This window comes from Heloderma suspectum, chromosome 8, assembly GCF_057233095.1.
Source record: "Heloderma suspectum isolate Gila_16-S chromosome 8, 16-S_ref, whole genome shotgun sequence".
Classification (NCBI taxonomy): domain Eukaryota; kingdom Metazoa; phylum Chordata; class Lepidosauria; order Squamata; family Helodermatidae; genus Heloderma; species Heloderma suspectum.
In genome coordinates, this window is record NC_139465.1 from 6,470,149 (window position 1) to 6,493,551 (window position 23,403).

Genomic DNA, 23,403 nt, shown 5'->3' on the forward strand with positions numbered 1-23,403 from the left:
AGCGCCTTATTCACATCTCCTCCCAGCAATTCTTAGGGAAATTAACCATCTCTTCAATGGGCTGTATTATTTCTGCTGCAGAATAGAATTCCTAGCTTTGATGACAAAGTGGGGGAGAGCCTGGAAACTTCAGCTGGACCAAAAAACAGCAGGCCAAAAAAAGTGTTGATGGAATGGACATAGCTGAATGTCAGAGCACCTGCTTTGCAGGTAGAAGGTCCCAGGTTCAATCCCTGGCATCTCCAGGTAGGGATGAGAAAGAATCCTGCCTGAAACCCTGAAGAGCTGTTGCTGCACATCAGTGTCAACAATACTCGGCTAGAAGGATCAATGCCATGACTTGGTATAAAGCGGCACCCTGTGTTCCAGATTGTGGAAGCATGTGGCACCCTTATTCCAGCAGTTGTACCGGTCCCAGTCTGTTGCTGGGCAGAGTTCAAGGTGCTGGTTATGACCTTTATGGCACAATCCTACGCATGTTTAGACAAAAGAAAAGTCCTACAACTCCCAGGCCATTGGAGAATGTATGGCTGCCTGGGGAATGCTGGGAGTTATAGGACATTTTTCTGTCTAAACATGCGTTGGATTGCGCCCTTAAAGCCCTAAATGGCTAGGGATCAGAATACTGAAAGGGCTGTCTCCTCCCATAGCAACATACCCTTTTATTATTGACAGCCAGTGCGGTGTAGCGGTTAGAGCGTTGGACTGGGACTGGGCAGACATGGTTTCAGCTCTCCACTCAGTCACGAAGCTCACTGGGTGACTTTGGGCCAGGCACGGACTCTCAGCCTACCTCACAGGGTTGTTATGAAGATCAAATGGAGAAGAGGAGGATGCTCCTTGGAGGAAAAAAAACACAGTATAAAAATGTAACAAAGAACAACTAATTAAGTTTTACTGGGGAGGCTGCTTTTTGGAGGTGCACAGGGACACAGTCTTTTTGCTTATCGGGGACACTGATGTCATCTCCCCCCCAAACTTCCCTGTTTCCTCTGAGCTTAGCTGCTGCAATCCTCGCAGTAGCTGGGTGAGGGGATGAATTCTCCCAGCAACAGTTTATTTTTCCCTGTTGTGATGTAAAGTATTTTGGGGTGGCTTGGTCTTGAATGGGCAATTCAGACCCATTCCTTTTACAAAAGACCTGCTCCTGGTGGAGATGAAAATTGCTGGAACTGGTGTGTTGATATAGATCAATAACACTGCCTGGATTTTTGGATTCTCCTTGGGGGCGTGGCCTTGGGGACTGTCAAGATGAGCGCCTGCACCTCAGAGTTTACCAATATACCCCTGCTCTTTTTTGGGTCCCACCAGGAACCATAGCAAGACTGGTTGGGACTTCGAAGAAAGGCTTCTCTGTGACTGCACCTAAGATCTGGATTAAGTCTCTGTCTTGCCCCCTCTTTGTTTGACTTTCCTTTTTTTGGTAGGGTTTGGTTTACCAAACTGAATGAGTTTGACTGATTCGCTCATTTGCTTTGTTCTTTACTTTTCTTAGTATACATTGAGTGCTATACTTTGACGTGTTCTAACACTGTGCTGTTAGCTGCCTTAAGCACTTTCTATTCAACGAAAAGGCAAGATAGAAATGCTCTGACAGGCAACAAAGAAATAACCAAGTAAGCCGGGAAGCCATATAGAGTATTAAAGGTGAAAGCCAGCACAGAATGGGGTCCAGAAGGCAGGCAAATCAAGGCACAGGAGTCTATACAGTTGCTCTTAGCAATGTGTTGCTCAGACTGGGGGGGCAGTTAGGACACTTCTTATATAAAGCTCCCCAGGTCACCTGATTCCCCTGGTTGGAGGAGCTGCAGCCTGTCTTCTTGCCACTGTCAAGGTGGCACTGTGGAGCAGCAAGTCGCAAGCCAGGCATTGCTTCCGCTATTGACAGAGGACAGTCCTCTATTTGAAGACCTGTCAGAGGAGAGTCCTCAATTCAAAGGTGTACTCTCTTTGAAGGGCTGTTCAGTTCAAGTCTACTACCTCCCAAGTTACCTAGGGAGGCGGTGGGCTCTCCCACACTGGAGGCGTTCAAGACGAGGCTGGACAGCCATCTGTCAGGGATGCTCTGACTTGGATTCCTGCATTGAGCAGGGGGTTGGACTCGATGGCCTTGTAGGCCCCTTCCAGCCCTACTATTCTATGATTCTAAGTCCAGTGTAAAGGTGAAGAACCCGAAGAAGGGAGAGCAGCAGGGGCCTTGAACTTGCCCATCCACACCTGGCAGCTTGCCCATCCACACTAGTACAGACTGAGCAGGTACACAGGTCACTTGGTCACAGTCTTCCCCAGTATTGTGAGATGTAGGGAGGGGCTGTAGCTCAGTGGTAGAGCCCCTGCTTGCATGCAAAAGGTCCCAGGTTCAATCCCCGGCATCTCCAGCTGGGTCAGGAAAAATCCCTGCCTGAAACCCTGGAGAGCTGCTGCTGTGTCAACAATACTGGGCTAGATGGACCAAGGGTCCCACTCTGTATACGGCAGCTTCCTATTTAAATTATAGCAATTATTTCTAAATGTGCATCTATACATATAAATTAGCATCTGCAAATGTGAGTCCAACCTCTGCCCCCTTTTGTCTTCTTGTTTTATGATGCATTTCTTTTTTAAAAAGCTATGTGAGTGGCCACCAACACACACACACCCCTCACTCACAGGCTAACCTTTTGGTGCAGAGAATCTGATCAAGGGCACCTGGTGTTCTGCCTGGCCAGATATGAGTTTTCTCATGTCTCATTGTGGGCCATCAGGTGGGTATCTCTGATTTAGAATATTCTTGTACCACCATATTGAATTTTTTAAAATTTATTGTGCTTTTTACAGTGGATTTTATGTGCTGGTTGAGTGGGCTCATTGGATCAGGCTATGTGTTTGGATCAAGTCATCCAAATTGTCAATGACTTATCTGTTTGACAATCCCAAAGAAAAAGGGGAAAAAAAGAGAGGCGGGTTTAAATGTTAGCCCTGGATACTGTCAGATCTTAACAGCTCCAGAATTCAAGCAGAAGGCTGCAAAGGCTCTCCCAGCACAAGTGGAAATGTGACAGTGCATGGACGATACTTGAATGCTGTCCGGGCCTTGAGTGCCGTTTAACTGGCTGCAGGTTTCTGACATTGGCACACAGAGGAAAGAGCCGTGACTAAGTCAAAGCTGGAGCAGAATTTTCAAAGGGCCTGTGATCAGAGGAATTAATCACTTCATGGTGCGTCGAATTGTTGCTTAATTCTGGTGTTTTGGGTTTTTTTTTAAGCAGGGGTCTTTTTAAAATTGGCACATTCTCGCTGATTAAGAAGGGCGGATTTCCCTCACCTTCACAGTCCTTAGCTTGGTCACCAAATGGAATTTCAGTGGCACTGATGAGACAAGGTGCGGCTATTTCCTTCCACGTGAGATGGGCCAGAGACACAAAAATCACTTTTACCCCGTTCTGTGTTTTTATGAAATTTCTCTCGCTGTTCTCTGAAAACCGCAGGCCTCCTCCTCCTGTTCTCTGCCTCCCATCCCAGCTAAATAATTATCAGATTCTTTCTGGCAACTTTTTACACATTCCTTTGTAGTTCGAGATGCTCATTTCATCGTACAAGCTGTTGGAATGCGGGGAGAAACAGATTGAATAGACCTCTCTCTTTGCCGATATATTTATGATGGGGTTGTGGTTTTCTGCAAGCGGGTGGTGGTAACATGTCAGGGCGTGCATTTGACTGGAGACATGTGTAGTTTAAACAACTCCACTACCAATGCTCCCTTTCACTTGTAAGCTTCTGAGGGCTGGTGTGTCTCAGCCGGCACATCTTACTGTACAGAAGTCAGGAGCGCGCAAGGAATCCAGGCCCCTTTTTGACCATATAAGTGCAGAAGCATTTCGACAAGGTTGGCAGCAGTTGCCAGTTTGGCACTGGGGCACCGCACTGGGCGTCTTAAGGCTTGGCTGCAGAAATGGTTTGTCACTGAACAGCACTCTCTCCAGTCTGTTTCCACAGAAATTCAAAATGCCTCAGCCTGCAAAAGAACGTAGAAGAGGAAAGGAAAGAGGATGTGCCTCTGCTGTGGGGCTTCCAACAAGTGAAAACCCTGGAAATATCTAGGGGGAAGATTCCCTGGGCACCAGATGCTTCTATTCAGTGTGCCCGACCCCTGCAGCCACACTGAAGGAGTGGGACTGTGCCCATCTGCAGTGGTGCAGCTATGGTTGGACCTGGGGGTGAAGTTCAGTGCCCTAAACTGCAGTTCCCACCCCAAATGACCGCCCAGCGGGTGGCAGGTTGATGAGGGCATCAGGACAGCAGAAGAAAGCTCCGTTTTATTCCTGTAGTCATGCTGGTACTATGGTTTAAGTGAGTTTACAATTTGAAACTGCATGTGCTCAGGGTACCTTAAAAAAAAAACCAGGAATAACAAACAGTTTTGTTGTTGTTCTAACTTGTCAGGTAGAAGTAGCTGTAAGGCATGAAATGGTGGTTAGGGGGCAAAGAGTTATATTAGCTGTGTGTTTCGAAAGGATACACATGGGCATCTAAAAAGTGATGGAAATTACTGAGTGTTGTTGCCTCCTGTTAGAAAGGCAGTTAGCAGAGAAAAACAAAAAGGCAGAGCAGAATGAGTGTTTACCAGTCCCACATGCACACAAGGCTAAAAAGGAGACCGCATCCTTTTTAGTGAAGAAAGGTTAAAGTGGTCAACTCACAATATTCTTGCATAGAATATGCAGGTACAGCGTACAGTTTCAACAAAACAGTTTGTTCAGTCCATTTTTGTTCTATAACGCTGGCAGGAGCAAGACAGCAAACACTATGCCCCCAGCAATGGAGGAGGTCAGAGAGAAGGGGAGGGAAGGGGAGGAGCGGGGGGAGGAAGGGGAGGAGCAAAAGGAACAAATCACAGGAAACCATACTGTAGGCTAAGGCTATAGAGATCCTAAAGCTATTTGTGGCTTAAATTCGCATGATCTAACTAACTACTACACTGCCCCCTTCCAGCAGCTTTCAGACGAGGTTGCAATATTCCCAACAAAAAAGGCCCCCATGAGACCATTAAGTCCAGGATCTAAAAGTACTGAGCTGCTCCACTGCCCACGTCTGTGCTGATTCTCACTGGGGCAAACCAGGCCCATAGGCAGAAATGTTTTTGCAGTGGAGGTGAAGGGGTGTGGGGTTCTTACTTCCACATTTCCATGAAACCTGCTGAGTGGCTTTGGGCAGGTCATGATTTCTCAGCTCAACCTACCTTGCAGGGTTGTTGTGAGAATAAAATTGGATAACCACCATAAGCTCCTTGGATACAAAGGGTTCTTCTAGATGGAGAGTTCCCAGTGCTACTAGTCCAGAGGCATTGTGTAGCTATCCCATCTTTTCCTCCTTAATTGATTTTTTTTCTGGTTAGGAAAAAAACAGAGGAAGTGGTGGGAAAACACCGGAAGGCTACAGATTGAAGACATCATTGTCTGGACACCCTGCAAAACTCTGTGAATGCGGCAGTGCAACTGCACAATAAAAGCCTTGTCTGGAAGTACCCACATGTGATTGTTACACTTGGATAGAAATGTGATGGCCGTATCTTGATTTCTTTTCTCATAACTTTACTATGGTGTTTTTATTATGTATTTTAATGTTCTTGTATGCCACTTTGAGGGACCTTGGCTGAAAAGCGGCATAAAGCTAAACAGTAACATAACATCACATCGCATATGTTTCCAAAACAATAAAAATCAGTCGTGAGAGATCATAATCACAGATCTCCAATGTCACATCTAATTGTGCCTTTACAAAATAACAACAGCAGCAGCAGCAGCAGCAGCGGCAGCAGAAGCGACGCCCAGGGATTTTTTATGAGTCACTGTCTGGGACTTGTATCAGATTTTGATTTTTTTAAAAAATGATCCAAAAATGACAGGGCAACTGTGTACTCAGATGTAAATCCCATTGAATTCAATGGGACTTACTCCCAGGGTGGAATGCATGGATTGTGTAAAATCCATTCCACCTCTGTTTTGCGGATTGTCAAGCACCTTTTGTTCTGTTATCCTCCCCTCACAGGAATTGGATTGTTTTTGTTTCCAAATTTGTGCAAATTCGCATTTGCACAAATGCACATTTTTGCAAGTGCGAAAATTCGCAAATCCCCCCCCCCCCATGTGCATTTTCATGCTTTAGCCTATGGGAAGAATGCTTGGCCAGTTTTTTTTTTTTTTAAATTTTGCGTATTTCACCAAGTGGAAATTTGCTCAAAATTCAGGGCAGTTATACCTTTTATATAACTTTTATATAACAGGGCAGGTATAACTATTAAGTAGAATGGTATCTGAAGTTTGTGTGAAATGGAGTTTAAATTTAATCCTTTTAAGTAACTTTTTTTATATTTTTTCATTTTCTTTCTCGCTTTCTTCTTCCTGCTCCTTCTTTTGTTTTCTTTTTGTTTTCTCCCCCCCCTCCTTTTTCGTTATTGCTGTGTCCTCCTAAGAATACTGCATTGTTAGGAAACTGTAGATAATGATTAGGTTGTTAGTATCGTTTATTTCATTTATAAAGATAAAAAACAGAATAAAAAGTATTTTAAAATAAGTAAATAAATAAATTCAGGGCAGTTAGAAAACCAGTCCACAGGTCCTCAGAATCCACCTAACAGGGGAGAAGCCAGTCTGCTGTGGAATCCACCGCTCGGATTCGTGAAAATCTGAAGTCATGTGGTTCTGTCGCGGATTTCTCCGACATCTCTACTCCCACGTATGTGTGTACAGGACTGCATCCTAATCAGATTTCCTAGCCTGCTACCTAAGCATGAAGCCAATCGCCCTCTACTGCTGTTTGCCCACTGTAGCAACTTTTATCCCATGATAAACTACCTCTGAACCTGGAAGTTCCATACAGACACTGTAGCTAATAGCCACTGATAGTAAAAACATCTAAGCCAGTGGCCATTGCTGCATCTTGTGACAATGAGTTCTGTAAGTTCACATGCCAGCAAGGTTACGCTCAAAATCCTACAAGCTAGGCGTCAGCAGTAGGGGTGCACGAAACCCACTTACCTGGTCTCGCAGCTTTTCGCGGTGGGGGGGAGGCGCTTCGCTGCTCTCCCCCTGAAGTTCAGGCCAGGGGGGGGAGGCTTCCCACCTCGCCTGGCCGAAATTCAGGCTGGGGGGAGGCTTCCCGCCTCGCCCGGCCGAAATTCAGGCCGGGGAGGAGGCGCCTCGCCTCGCCCGGTCGCAAAATTAAAAGTAAAAAACAAAACAAAAACGCCCCCGTGATAGGCTACGTGACGATTAACGTAGCCTGTCATGGCTAGATCTGCAAATCTAGCCGTGATAGGCTACGTTAATCGTCACGTAGCCTATCACGGGGGCGTTTTTTTTTTTTAGTTTTATTGGAATGGCGGCGGCGGCAGCTGGTCGAAAGATTGGCTGCCGCCCCCGCCCCTGACGAAGACCCGACGAATCGCCGCCGGGACCCGCCGCCGGGAGGGACATTCGGGAAAGGTAAGTCCCATCCCGGGGGGGGGGGTGCGGGGTGCGGGGGGGGTGCGGAGAATTTCTCCCCGAAACTTGTTCGGGGGGCCAAACACATTGGCGCTCGGCCACTCGAAGTTTCGGGGAGAAATTCTCCGCCAACCCTAGTCAGCAGTATGTGAACCGAGAACTACTGGAAGTACAAGGTGGGTTTTGAAGAGGCAGAGGAACTAGAGATCAAATCACCAACATTCACTGGATCATGGAGAAAGCAAGCGAATTCCAGAAAAACGTCTATTTCTGCTTCATTGACTACGCTAAAGCCTTTGATTGTGTGGATCACAACAAACTGTGGCAAATTCTTAAAGAGATGAGAGTACCAGACCACCATAACTGTCTTGTGAGAAACCTGTAGGAGGGTCAAGAAGCAACAGTAAGAACCAGACATGGAACAACCGATTGGTACAAAATTGGGAAAGGAGTACGACAAGGCTGCATATTGTCACCCTGCTTATTTAACTTATATGCAGAGTACATCATGAGAAACGCCGGGTTGGATGAATCACAGGTCGGAATTAAGATTGCTGGGAGAATTATCAACAACCTCTGATATGCAGACGATACCAGCCTAATGGCAGAAAGTGAAGAGGATCTCAAGAGCCTCTTGTTGGGGGCGAAAGAGGAGAGTGCAAAAGCTGGTTTGAAACTCAACATTAAAAAAAAACGAAGATCATGGCATCTGGCCCCATCACTTCCTGGCATATAGAAGGGGAAGAAATGGAAGCAGGGACAGCTTTTACTTTCTTGGGCTCCAAGATCACCGCAGACGGTGACTGTAGCCATGAAATTAAAAGACGCTTGCTCCTTGGGAGGAAAGCTATGGCAAACCTAGACAGCGTAGTAAGAAGCAGAGACATCACATTGCTGACAAAGGTCTGTCTAATCAAAGCTATGGTTTTCCCAGTAGTAATGTATGGCTGTGAAAGCAGGACTATAAGGAAGGCTGTGCGCCAAAGAATCGATGCTTTCAAACTGTGGTGCGGGAGAAGACTCTTACAAGTACCCTGGACTGCAAGGAGGTCAAATCAGTCCATCCTAAAGGAAATCAACCCTGACTGCTCATTGGAAGGACAGATCCTGAAGATGAAGCTCAAATATTTTGGCCACCTAATGCGTAGAGAAAACTCCCTGGAAAAGACCCTGATGCTGGGAAAGATTGAAGGCAAAAGGAGAAGGGGACGGCAGAGGATGAGATGGCTAGATATCATCACCGATGCAATGAATATGAATTTGAGCATGCTCCGGGAGAGAGCGGAGGACAGGAAGGCCTGGCGTGCTATGGTCCATGGGGTCACGAAGAGTCGGACACGACTTAACGACTGAACAAGTGTGAAGAAAGGCTTCCTGTTGTCCATCCTGACTTGGCTGTGTGAGACAGCTCAAGATGTTTTGGTGCTTGAGGAATAAACTTCAAAGGACCACCCCACAGTAATTTTAAAAAATCCTACACCACCGTTGTCACCACCTCCTCTTCCTCAGCAAGAGACTGTTCTCTAATAGTACTCCAGAATTTTTCACTTGAAACAGTCTGCCTTTTTGGTGGTGGCACCCAGTTTTGGGATGCTGTCCCCAGAGAGGCTCTCCTGGCACCTACATTGTGGTCTTTTGGGTGCCAGGTGAAGACCTTTTTCTTTCTCGAGGCTTTTTTGTTGTTCAGTCGTTCAGTCGTGTCCGACTCTTCGTGACCCCATGGACCATAGCACGCCAGGCCTTCCTGTCCTGCACTCTCTCCCAGAGCGTGCTCAAGTTCATATTCATTGCAACGGTGATGCTATCTAGCCATCCCATCCTCTGCCGTCCCCTTCTCGTTTTGCCTTCAGTCTTTCCCAGCATCAGGGTCTTTTCCAGAGAGTTTTCTCGGTTCGCATACTGCTGAAGCCTAGCTTGTAGGATTTTGAGCATTACCTTGCTGGCATGTGAAATGAGCGCAATTGTGCGGTAGTTTGAACACTCTTTGGCGTTGCCCTTCTTTGGAATTGGAATGTAAACTGACCTTTTCCAGTCTTGTGGCCACTGCTGAGTGTTCCAGATTTGTTGGCATATTGAATGCAGCACTTTAACAGCATCATCTTTTAGGATTTTAAATAGCTCAGCTGGAATACTGTCATCTCCGCTAGCTTTGTTGTTAGTAATGTTCCTAAGGCCCACTTGACTTCACTCTCTAGGATGTCTGGCTCAAGTTCAGTGACCGCACTATCATGGCTATCAGGGACATTCAGATCTTTCCTGTAGAGTTCTTCTGTGTATTCTTGCCACCTCTTCTTAATCTCATCTGCTTCTGTTAGGTCCCTGCCTTCTTTGTCCTTTATCATGCCCGTCTTTGCACAAAACGTTCCCTTGAGATCTCCAATTTTCTTGAAGAGATCTCTAGTCTTTCCCATTCTGTTGTTTTCCTCGATTTCTTTGTGTTGTTCATTTAAGAAGGCCTTCTTGTCTCTCCTTGCTATTCTCTGGAACTCTGCATTCAGTTGGATTTATCTTCCCCTTTGTCCCTTGCTTTTCGCTTCCCTTCTTTCCTCAGCTACTTGTAAAGCCTCATCAGACAGCCACTTGGGCTAGATGAAACAACGATCCAGTGGATCCACAGTTGGCTACAGAATCGGACTCAAAGAGTGCTTATCAATGGGACCTTCTCAAGCTGGGGAGAGGTAACGAGTGGGGTACCGCAGGGCTCAGTCCTGGGCCCAGTGCTCTTCAACATTTTTATTAATGACTTGGAGGAGGAGGTGCAGGGAATGCTGATCAAATTTGCAAATGACACAAAATTGGGCGGGATAGCTAATACTTTGGAAGACAGAAACAAAATTCAAAGTGATCTGGATAGACTGGAGCGCTGGGCAGAAAACAACAGAATGACATTTAATAGGGGTAAATGCCAAGTTCTGCACCTAGGAAAAAGAAACCAAATGCACCATTACAAGATGGGGGATACGTGGCTCAACCACACTACGAGCAAGAAGGATCTTGGAATTGTTGTCGATCACAAGCTGAATATGAGCCAACAATGTGATGTGGCTGCAAAAAAGGCCAATGCTATTTTGGGCTGCATTCATAGAAGCATAGCTTCCAAATCCCGGGAAGTACTAGTTCCCCTCTACTCAGCACTGGTTAGGCCTCATCTGGAGTACTGTGTCCAGTTCTGGGCACCACATTTTAAGAAGGATGCAGACAAACTGGAGAGGGTTTAGAGGAGGGCAACAAAGATGATCAGAGGACTGGAAACAAAGCCCTATGAAGAGAGACTGAAAGAACTGGGCATGTTCAGCCTTGAGAAGAGAAGCCTGAGGGGAGATATGATAGCACTCTTCAAGTACTTGAAAGGTTGTCACAGAGAAGAAGGCCAGGATCTCTTCTTGATCATCCCAGAGTGCAGGACACGGAAGAATGGGCTCAAGTGACAGGAAGCCAAATTCCGGCTGAACATCAGGAGAAACTTCCTGACTGTTAGAGCAGTACGACAATGGAACCAATGACCTAGGGAGGTGGTGGGCTCTCCCACACTGGAGGCATTCAAGACAAGGCTGGACAGCCATCTGTCAGGGATGCTCTGACTTGGATTCCTGCATTGAGCAGGGGGTTGGACTAGATGGCCTTGTAGGCCCCTTCCAACCCTACTATTGTATGATTCTATGATTCTCCAACTCCCTGCATTGGCTGGTTGGGGAATGCTGGGAGTTGTAGGACCTTTTTTCCTCTCTAAACACGCATAGAATTGTGCCCTAAATGTGTTAATGGTTTTAGATCTTTCCCTGCTGCTGCTAAGGTTTTATATTAAACTGCCTGAGTGCCATTTTTAGGTAGAAAGACAGGGTACAAAATAAATAAATACATAAAATAAATAAATATTGTGTTGTATCATGTTGTATTTTAGGGTTTTAATTTCTGTGAACCGCCCAGAGAGCTTTAACTAATGAGCAGTACAGAAATGTTAGATCACACACACACACACACACACACACACATTATCTATGTGCCAAAAATGAAGGTTCCCAAGAAGAATATAAGGTGGAGTGGGGAAACCCATAAAAAGCTACTGAATCATAATTCAAGATCTATTTTATCAACCCTGACACCCAGACAGGTTTTGGAATTCCCTTATGTAACTTAATATTCCAGTCCCAGAGCTATTTCCCTTGCCCTCTTTTTATAACTTGTACTGTTTAGTATAATTGGATTATTGATAATCCTAGAGTTTAGCAATGTCTCCGTAAAGGCTAATAAATTGAGTGCATAAGAATTTACACAAACAAAGCCATCCTGTATGGCCATAAACCCGTAATATCCATACAAGCAAGTTAAATATTCAGCGTGTCAATGAAATCAGACCTGATTTTGTGTGTGGTTCTTTTAAATGGTCACCGAAACCCTAGACAATAGACTGGAATGGAACAGGGGCATAGTTTCTAGTGGTGGAGGACTAAACCATCTATTCTAAAGCAAGCTTTTTATTTGATAGATTTTAGAAGGCTCAATATAACTAAGTATGCCTTCTAAAAGGCCAGCATGAAAGATACAACGACTCAGTGCCATTTCTGGGGGGTAGAGTTGTTCAAATCGCTGCTTCTTAGTTGCAGGATGATGACCACAACAATCACAGTGACAACTGCCACAACAAAGAAAGAGCCGCTGTGTGTTTGACTTTGACTGATCAAATCTCTGTTCCGCTCTGAATCTCTGGGTGAGATTGGGCCAGTAAATCTCCCACTCAGCCTGATCTACCTAACAGGGTTGTTATGAAGACAGAGGAGGAGACATCCTGAGCTCTTTGGAACTAAGGGCCAAAGCAGACATTACTTTAAATGTATGTCTAGCAGCTATGTCTCCCCACTCACCCCAATGTTTACTTTAGAGTAGGCACAGGGGACCCAATCCATCACTTAAAACCCCCCTCCCTGCACTAGGGTCCCAATCCAGATCAGGGGCTCTGTACTTACCACAGAGTAAAAAATGAAAGAAGAAGAAGAGGCATGGCTGCTAGACACACATTTAAAGCCATGTCTCTTTTGGCCCTCAGGTATTAATTCTTGAAGGAAAAGGCTTTGGATATGGACACATTACATCCTCCTCTTCCTCCTCCTGCATCATCAGTGCACACAGAGGTTTGCAAAATATAAGAGGACAAGTCTCTGTCCCAAGGCGCTTACAAGCTGAAACTGACAAGAGGAGACAACCGAGAAAAGGGAGGGAGACAAAGACAGCAGCAGGGGAATGCGTGTTTATATTCTGGCATGAATGTGTGAGTAGGAGTGTGTGTGGGGGTCCTCGTGGGGGGGAACTGTTTAAGTCTCAGATGATCCTTCCAGCCTGTGGATCAGGTTCTAACGTCAGGGATTGGCCAGAGTTTGTCCAGCAGCCAGAGCTACCAAACACTCCCCCTCTCTGGAAGAAAAAATAGCAGCCTGATGGTGACCCACGCTCTCCCCCCCGCCTCCATTGTTGCTGACCTTCAGGCCAGTGCGGCCAGGCGCCGTGGGTGGGAGCAGGCCAGGGGAGATCTGTTTTCCCAGGCTCTCTGCCATCATCATCAGCATCCCCAGGAATGACGGAGCTAGCTTTGGCAGGAAATCTTTCATTACAGGCTCCAGCGCTTCAACTGCACAGGATGGAAACTTGGGGATCAGCTTTCTCTCTCTCCCTCCCCTCCCCTCCCCCCCTCCCTCCCCTCCCCACTTTGGAGCTTGCAGGGGGGAGATCCTGATGCAGACGCAGGAAACTTCTGTTTCTCCATGGAGGAAGCTATGGAGAACACAGACATGCACATGTATGTACGTATCTTGTATGTGCATATCTCCTCTGCCCACATATATACACACATATATGCATACACATACATATCTATATACACCCACCCACTCACACACAAACATATACCCACACACACGCACAGAAAAGCATGCACGTACACACACACACACAAGTATGCACATGTATGTATACATACCCACCCAGCCACGCATGAACATATACTCACACATACATATACTCACACATTCACATACATGTGTGTCTGTGTGTTTTTTCTTGCTTAACGAGGGAGCTGCTTGGTGGGCCCGATTCTGTCAAGGGAGCCATGAGCCAGGATTGGTTCTAGTTAAACACCCTGAATTGGGGCTGGATTGGAACTGGGGGTGGCTTCCCTCTAGTTTTGGGAATTCCCACCCAAGAGATACAGGGCCAGATTCCTCTGTGGCTGATTTTAAGAGTGCTTTTAAAAACAGACCCATTTTCTCTGACTGTCAACTGAAAAGGTTTTATTGCACTTGCTTCATATTCGAACTGTATAATATTCCAAGTTGTATGATATTTTAACTAGCTTAATTTAATAATGCTTAAATTTACAGTGGTGTTAGGTTGAGTGTTATTGTTTCATATTGTAAGCCGCCTTGGGAAGACTCTGGTCTTGAAATTGGTTAAGAAATATATTAAATAATAATAATTTTATTTATTTATTTATTACATTTCTATACTGCCCAACAGCTGAGGCTCCCTGGGCAGTTCACAACAATTTAAACCATAAAATACAACATGATTAAATAATAATAACAAAATAACAATAACAACAACAATAATAATAATAATGGGGAGGAGGGCTGTCACTCAGCTATAGAGCTTTCCTACGGAGTAGGGCATGGGTGCTATTTTAGGGTTCATGGGGGGTGGGGGGTGAGAATCAAACAGATATATTCAGGAATGAATTGTAGTCCTGTGCTGAAAATTTCTGCCATTTTTTTAACCATTCTCATTCAATTTGATAGAAAAGAAATTACTTTTGAAAAGAAATTCAAAGGAGAATAAATTTCGGGGAGATTTTAATGGGTTAGGTTCAGGTTTTTGTGCTGACCTTACTTAGGAGGTGGCTGAGGAGTGAGCACGAGTGTCCTGTCTTTCGTTGTACAATCATCTCTGTGGCAGCCGGTAGCCTCCTCAGCTTCCCACACTTCAATGAAAGCCCAGGGGAAGACATAATAGAATCATTCCTCCCATAGTGCTTTTTCAGATCAGGAAACACAGGCAGCTGGGAGGCTGAGCAATGGGGAGATGTGTAATAGAAAGAAAGCACACACACACAGCACCCTTCACCACATCGCAGTGATTAGGTAAGCTCAAAAACTCCACCAGGATAAATTATAAAATGCCCTGAGAATGATGCAGAAAAGTGGAAGCCTCAACACTTGTAGCAGCAGCAGAAAAAAAAACCCTTTAGGAAAAAAGAAATAAGCTGTGCTATAGCCCTTGACAACTGAGAGTCCTGTCTTTGAGAAACTGTTGGAGAATTTCTCCTCCCCTTGGAGAAATTTGTTGAAATCGTCTCTCCCCACCCCCCATTTCTCTGCCCACAAATACTCTGGAGAATTTTGAGAGGCCATTTGCACACAGCTCTAATGAATTGCCCCTCCATCTTCAGATCCACCCCCCCCCCAATACACATGCTCAAGTATATTTTAAGACCATTTGTCATGGCTATACCTTTTGAGAAATATATGTCCAGAAAGGGAAAAAAGGGGCCTCCCCCATCTTTAAATGGCCATGATTATTTAATTTATTTCCATACAACATAAGAAAAATGTACGAAGAGCACTCCTGAATCAGACCAAGGTGAGCTCACCTGGCTCAGCATCCTCTTTTCTGCAGTGGCCAATCAGATGCCTCAAGGAAGCCCACTAGCAGGCCATGGATGGAGCCAATAGCTCTGCCCAATAACTAGCATTCAGAGGAGGACTGCTTCTGAACCTGGGGGTTCCTTACAGAGAACTCAGCTGGTGAGTGCAGTGCAGGCAGGGCTGTAGCCAAAAACAGGACCTCTGAGACAGTCAAGCAGCCTGCCCCAACCTGGTGCCCTCCAGATGTGTTGGACAACAACTCCCATCATCCGCAGCCAGCCTGGCTGAGGGCCTCACCCAGACCCTTGCCTACTGGCCACACCACATTCCAAAGTCCCCATTTCTCCATCTACTCACCAGTGGTTTCAGAACTTCTACTTCTGTGTCAAGAGAACTGTGCAATGACAGGGTTACACAGAACGCTTCATCCAGGAAAATGGAAGTGTGGCCAAATAACAGAAAAGCAAGTTTTCCAGGGTATATGCACTAATATATAAGTATATATGTATATATCTACACTGACTGGAAATGATGGGAGTTGCAGTCAGGGGAAGTAAATAAGAATGGAGTATCCTACAAGAGGGCACTGCTGCCTGGCTGCCCGGCTGCAAGGAAGGAACCTCAAAGAGGAGCGCTGCATACTGCAACATTCTGTTGCAGGGATGGCCACTTGTCATGCCAAATAGCCCCAGACTTCTCTTCCTCCACAAAGGCCACTGAAAAAGAGTGACCATCACGATCATTTGGTGGCAGCGCCAATGCCATCACGGATTAGGCTTTGCATGACTAAATCTTTCCTCTCGTCTGCCCTGCCAATCTGTGGGTTCATTGGAGGTTCCCGAATTCTAGTGTTGTGGGAGAAGGAGAAAAACCCAGCCACCAAGCCTATTTGTACAATGCAAAAGAAAAGGGAGAGGCTCCTGCCCCAAGAAGCGTACAATCTGCATTTCGGCTGCGGAGTGAGACGACAGAGAAAAAAGGGAGAGAGGAGATACGAGGCCCCTTGTAATTTGCACGTGTGTTCAGCGCGCGTTGCGGACCCCGATCGCACGCTTCCTGCTCTTGCACCCCCACAGCCCGGCTGTTTTCCCTGCTCTCTAGAGCACACAACAGATCCCCCCCCCCTTCTTGCACCACCCTTCCTTGGCTTTTTTCTTACTTCGCAGGAGGAGGAGGAGGGGGAGAAGCGAACATTTCCACTTCGGTATTTTCATTTTCCATCTCGGTTCTCGGAGAGAAGCAAAGCGCGCCTCCGCATCAAATTCACAGGTAGCTGCTCATGGGCGGTGGGGGTGGGTGGGCTTCGTAGCCAGCCCAGCCACCTTTCTGAGCGTCACCCAGACCCTCGCCTATCAGCCGCACCCCATTCTGAAATCCCTGCCTATCTATACTAGTGTCTCCATTTACGCACCAGCTGTTGCAAAACTTCTAGGTCTCCCTCGTAATTTCCGGGGTTACACAGAAGGTTTCGTCCAGGAAAACGGCAGTGTAGCCAAATAACAGAAAGCCAAGTTCCTCCATTTCTATGGTCAAGTATATACACTTCTAGACACACCCACTTTTCCATTTAGATCTTAGATTTAACTACCTCTGCAGCCTTCCTGACAAAGGTTTCTGTGTAACTCGAAAGCTTGAGTCGTTCAGTTGCAATCAAGAGAGAGGTCAAAACTGGAACTGGAGGAAGACTCGACCCTTTTACAGACACGCGCGCACACGTATATCATGGAATGCATTTCTGGGCAAACATGGATAGAATGTAACACGTGTCCTTCAGTTGATTCAGTTGACTCTTTTCTCTCTGTAGGGCGCACCCAGTGTTTTGGTTGCATTAACAAAGTTTTAAACAATACCCCAATTACTTCTGCCCAAGGAACCCCAAAAGCGTTTACAACGGATCCTTATGGAGGGCTACGAAGAGAAATGGATGACTTAGACAACTTGTTACCTCGGCTACAGTTTAGGCGCCCTTCCCTCACTCCGGCGCCAGTCAAGGGCAGCTTTTAAAGAACGAGTGTGTGTGTGTGTGTGTGTGTGTGTGTGTTTTGGAGGGGGTGATTTGGAAAATCGAAAAATTTCTGGCATGGAATTACATAGTAATTCCCACGAAATAACAAAGACCGTCTCCGTTGTTTCAGGATCGAAATCCGGATTGAGTTTCCTCCACTCTTTATCCCACTTCAGCAGCCAAAGATTCTAAATCGGGAACCCCTTTTCGCGAAACATGAAGATCATCCTCATCCGTAATTATAGTGAACTACAAATAACCTAGCGTTGTGCAATCCTAGGTGTGTTTACTCGGAAGCAAGCCTTTCATGAGCGCATAGGATTGCAGTTTTATGCAGCATCCCGAGGAAGGTTTACTCAGAAGTCAGTCCCATCCAGTTTAATGAGACTTACCCCGGAGTAAATGTGTATAGAAATGCAGCTCTAACCTTATTCCAAACCCGATCCTGTTGAATATTATTATTATTATTATTATTATTATTAAATAAATACCTGGGAGTTTCAGCTGCTGGAATGAGCCATTGTGTTTAACACAACAAGCTCTAGAGGGAAGGGAGGTAGAATTGCTGTCACTCTTAAGTTGGCTTTACCATGATGCTATGCCATGACATGGCATTGTCATGAAGCCAATAATAATAATGACAGTCTACACCAGTGTGTCCTGAAAAGTTCCTGCTTTTAACCAGTTTCAGCCCCATTCCTGGGTGATTAATATTAATGACTCTAATAATTTCAAGCCCATTACTTCAATTCGGATTTTGGTTGAAGGAGGGAACCAGTTGCATCAACGCTCCCCCCACTCCACAAAACCAAATAAAACCTCTCTGCCATGGGAATTAATTCCTGGTTATGCATAACTTATTATTAACTGCCATTTCTAGAGGATGTTTCAGTTTATAATCTGCAGATCCAAGCTTCTTGATTGTCATTTTTGATTTCAGATTGAAATGCACCTAGAAGGAAGCATTTGATGTTTTGTAGAGGATGGTTACTTCATAAGTGGAGTGAAATATAGACCCTGAGTTGTGTGTGTTCTTCTTCTGGGAAGGGAGCTCTTGAAAATTCAATTGAGCAAAAGCACCCCCCACCCAGGTACTTTTCTACCCCATAAAGGCAATAATTGGAGGGCTAAAGCACCCTTTAATTAATTAGGAATGTAGCGCTGCAACCCAATACCTGCTTACCTGGATTTAAACACCATTGAACTCAATAGGACATACTTCTGCATAGATCCATACATATTTGCCCTGTCAGAGCGCAAGTATTTAAAATCCTTTGAATGCTGGATTTCAGCCCAACAACTTGTAGAAGAACCAGAGAAGAAAGAAAGGCACTCTTGACTGTTGATATTGATTATCAATATCCTGAAAGAACCATCATGCACTGTTTGTCAGTTACAGCCTTCTTTAGCTGGGAAGGAAGGTGTTATTGACATTTGTAAAGCACCAGAGGCATTTTAAAAACAACCATAATATTTTGGCTCCTTCAAGAGTAACACATTTCTTATGGCATAATATTTATTTATTTCATTTAATTTCTATACCACCCAATCCCCAAAACACTCTGGGCGGTTCACAAAAGTTTTTGTGGATGCTGTCCATCAGATGCTGCTTCTGATGAAGCAGACAAAAGCTTATACTGTAAGAAATTTGTTAGTCTTTAAGTTGCCACAAGACCCTGCGTTGGTTTTGCTGCAACAGACTAACAGCACTACCTCTCTGGAAACAGAGGCATTTAGTTTGCTAATTTAGTTGAGATTTCCCATATTATTATGAATGATGCTAACAATAGGCATTCATTTCAATCTGGCTTGAGGGATTTTTTTTTTTTTTTACAAACATAACATTTTAAGCTATCATACTTTTCTCTAGAATATTCAGAAAGCATGAAACTAGACATCTGTTCCTTGCATTCTGATGCAATTACACTTTAGTGTAATTGGTAAACAACTGGAGACTTCCTTCCATGTCTATCAAGGATTACTTTTGTAAAAGAGAGGTGCAGGGGCTAATGTCTGTCTAGAAGTTTGAACTCTGTGAGCCAGGAGTTCTTTCTTCTGATCCTAGAGTGCTGGGGATGGGCTATATTTGGGATAGGAAACACACTCTGCATTAGCTCAGAAGCAAACTTGTTTCTTCATATGTTACAAGGCTGAGATCCCTACCACTGAAAACAGGTTGGGGGGGGCATCTCAAATGAATTAAAGATGGCAGATAACTTCCCTCCCAATATTTAGGAGTTGATGGTTTGTTTGTTTGTTTTTAACCTCCCCCCCCCCATCATTTCAGAATTCATTGCGGCCTCTCTAGCCGAACTCTCAAAATGATCTTCACAGAGCCAACTTTAAAAGAGAACTGAGACATGATTGTTTTAAAAAATGAAACGAAACAAAATGAAAATGAAGGCAAACCTCAGCCTCTTGAGTCTGTTGTACCAGGCAGCTTTGATGATGAGCGGACGAGTGTGTGCGCAAGCAAGCAAGCAAGCACTGTGGTCTCATTTTAACCCATCTTCGACCTGAGCCATTAGAGGTTAATTTTAGGGGTCAAAGGACATATTTGGAGGTACAGAGGCTGGCGCCCGCAAGGGCATTACCCCAATTTGCAAATAGTCCTGACTCCTTCTGGCCGATTTCCTTTTCTCCAGGCAAATTAGATAACCTTGTGACTAACATACTGCCCTTTGAGACATTGATGTTGGTCTTGCTTACCAAATTTCAGGGGCTCCCACCGTGGGCCTAAACAACTTGCTGGGAAGATAGAAGCAAGCAAGCAGGAACCCGGAGATGGGGCTTCCTTCTAAAGAAGCGTGGAACAGATTGCTGCTCTTCTGTTGATAGTGTGTTAAAAATACACAGAACAGCTATAGGCTACCACTAGCACTTTGATCCTAAGCCAAATATGATGGACATAGGATCATATTAAAATGAATGAGACTTTGCTTCTAAGTCACTGTAGTTAGAATTGGGGTTGTTTCCCCTTCTTCTTCCTCCTCCTAGGGCTGCAACTGCAAGATACAATCAGTTTAATTAGTAGATTCATTAAAGAAAATCATTTTAAAAAGCTTTTGGCAGCAGCAAATCTAATTAGCGAGGCATTGAAGGCACACATTCAATGTTTGAGGCTGTTTTGGTTATTTCAGCAAGAAACACAAAATGTTAAAAATGGCCTTTTGCTTTTAATAGCTTTTGTTTATTGGCAGTTATCAAGCAATTCTCCCAACATCTTGAAAGAGGCAGCAATGCAGATGTTTGAATCACATGCAGATGTATTTAAACCGGATTGATTCATCAGTAAATAGTGTGATCCTGGACATATCTGCTCAGAAGTAAGTCTCACTCAGTTCAATCTGGCTTACTGTCAGGTAATTGAGTATAGGATTGCAACCTAAATATTCTTTAACTGGCTGGCTGTGCTTGTTTTATTTTCTTTTGTTAGCACTTGCCTTGCTTGAAGATTTGGAACCTATGTGAGCTAGATTTAAGTTGGCCTTCTGTTCTAATTTTTCACCCCACAATTAAAAAATAAACATAAAAACATGATGCACATTCCAAACTAATGCCACTTATGAAAATGCCCTAGTTATAAGCATCATTTGACAAAGGTAGGAGATCAGGATCTTGAAAAAATACAGATGGGTAGGGTATATGAAACCCCTTCCCCAGTCCCCACACTGTTGGAGAACTACTTATAATAATTTTAGGGTTAAACAATACTCTGCATGTTTAGACATAAAAAAGTCCTACAATTCCCAGCATTCCCCAGCCACTCCAACGTTGGGAGTTGTAGGGCCTCTCCTGTCTAAATATGCATAGAACTGCATCCTTAGTGGTATAATGAGACAGCGTAGAGAAATCAATCGTTCATTTCTCTAAAATGTATTGATTTATTTTTGGTGTTTCTATACCACCTTTCTGAAACCAACCAAAGAGACGTACAAAAAATTAAAATTAAAAATAAAGCAGTAATCAGGAACCCCCACCGCCCATAATAAAACAATTTAAATGAGCATAAGAACCATGGGCCAGTATCCAGTGAGTCTGCTCAGTCTCTGCTGGTTCTGTTGCACCACTTGAGCAATTGGGCTTTTGCATTCTAAAGATAATCCTGGAAACAAGCAGAAATGCTAGTTTCTGGATTGGGACAGGTCAGTGAAGCTCCCTTCTGTGAGTTCTGCTGACCTGCCCTATTCTCAAAATTTCTTATTTCTTATTACATTTTTTCCTTTTGCAAAGACCCCAAAGTGGCTTACAAAGCTCTCTGCCTCTCCATTTTATTCTCACAACAACCCTGTGAGGTAGGATAGGCTGAGAGTCAGTGACTGGCCCAAAGTCACTCAGTGAGCTTCATGGCCAAGTGGGGACTAGAACCCAAAACTCCCAAGTCTCAGTCCAACACTCTAACCACTACACTGGCTCTGAACATTTCTCTTCATTTGTGGTTATTTTTAGAAGTGCCAAAGCCCCATTACGCAAGCGGTGGGTCCTGCGAGTGCATGGACACAATAGGATACTACTCCATGGTGAAAATTGTAAAAGTGAAGTTAAAGAGATGCATCTAATCCAGGACCAAACTAGATGTGATGGAGAAAAGTAGCCATATGCCCAGTATCTCTTTTCTCGTGGGAAATATAGGCAAACTTACTGTGTTCTTCCAACATCACACATTCTGTCTTTTCTTGCCCTCTGCATCATTGGATGTTGTTAGCAGGGGGCAGGAAAATGCAAAACATCAGGACATCATGACATAGATATGTTCTTCTAGATCAGCCTTCCAAAACCAACTACCCTCAAGATAGGTTTGACTACAACTCCTACCATCCCAAGTCAGCATAGCTCATGGCTGCACATTGACCATCATACCTAGGATGCCCCTCACACCCCCTGTCATCAATGCAACCACAATTTTATTCAATGGAGCAAGTTCATAAACTCACCTGTAACTCATCCAGTGTTGCATTTCGCTAGTTTCTCCTCCAAAGGAACTAGTTCTCCTTCTCCTGAGTTGATATGTGATATGACCAGCCTGATCAGGAGTGCAGAGGCAAGAATTCTCTATGCTGGTAGCTTGCCCTAACTATATTTTGTGAGGAATGTGATCCTTGGATAATGTCAGGACCTCTCTGTTAATAATCTCATTTCCTTTCCTGTTGAGGATTCATTTCATTATCTCTCACTAGCTATGTTAGTCTGTTGCAACAAAATCCAGAGTCCTATGACGCATTTATAGATTTACTGTGGTGCAGGCTTTTGTGGGCTAGGGTTATTCATTTCTTTAGGATGCATTCCTCACTTTTCTGATAAAATCAATCAAAGCCACTCCAAAGGCTTACAGAATATCTGAGAAAGTGGACTTTAGTTCACAAAAATGTATGCCGCAATAACCCTCTTAGACTTTAAGGTGCCATAAGACATTTGGTCGATCAAGCGTTGATTAACCAAGATCAGGAGAAGTGTGAGCCAGCCCTCTGTTCATCATGTCAGCTTTGCGCATTGCACAACTCACATGCATAATCACCTATGTGATGCACAATGAGAACACATTTAATTGTGGCTTCTGGGACTTTTGGTTTGCATATTTTCCCCATGAGAAAACCCTCACAACCATTCTCCTGACTCTGTACCCTATGTGACACGTAGGTGATTATATACACAGTCACAACTCTAGCCTAAGGCAGCAAGAGTTGCCTATATCTGCATGGGTGTATGTACAAGCACTATCGATATGCGTCACATAATGCAGGCAGACACACATAAGATTCCCACAAATAGGGATGTTGGAGAAATCCGCAATGGAATCAAGTGAATTCCGATTTCTATGACTCCGACCCACGGATTCTGCAGTGAAGTGGCTTTTACTGAGTTGCACAGATTCTGTGGACCTGCAGACCATTTTTTAAAAAAACTTTCTAAAATTTTTCACAAATTTAGTTGTAGAAAAATATGTAAGATTAAAAAAAAACAAACCACTGGCTGAAAATGTGCATTCCCCCCATAGGCTAAAGCATGAAAATGTGCATTGGGGGGGGGGATTTGAGAATTTGCAGGGGATGGGGGTGGGGATTTGTGCATTTTTGCAAATGTGAATTTGCATCAATGCAAATTGGTGCAAATTTGGAAACTGGAAACAATCCGATTCTGTCAATGAGCAGACGACGGAATGAAAGGCACCTGACTATCTGCGATATGCAGATGGAACTGATGTTACAAAATCTGTACATCCCTAGCCACAAATGGCATAAGGGCTATCTCAGGTGAGTGTGTGTCTGTTATCACCAGATGCAGGCAGAGGAACACAAATGCCCCA

At 44.6% G+C, this 23,403-nt stretch overlaps 1 long non-coding RNA gene across 1 annotated transcript; it reads right to left on the reverse strand.

Annotated features, from left to right (window-relative positions):
- Positions 1-1,422: 1,422 nt before the first annotated feature.
- On the reverse strand, positions 1,423-22,264 carry LOC146338817 (uncharacterized). Its single transcript, XR_014784652.1, has 3 exons — positions 22,034-22,264; positions 5,219-5,366; positions 1,423-3,994 (listed from the first exon to the last, which is right to left on the reverse strand). It is a non-coding gene; the product is annotated as an uncharacterized LOC146338817 (long non-coding RNA).
- Positions 22,265-23,403: the final 1,139 nt, after the last annotated feature.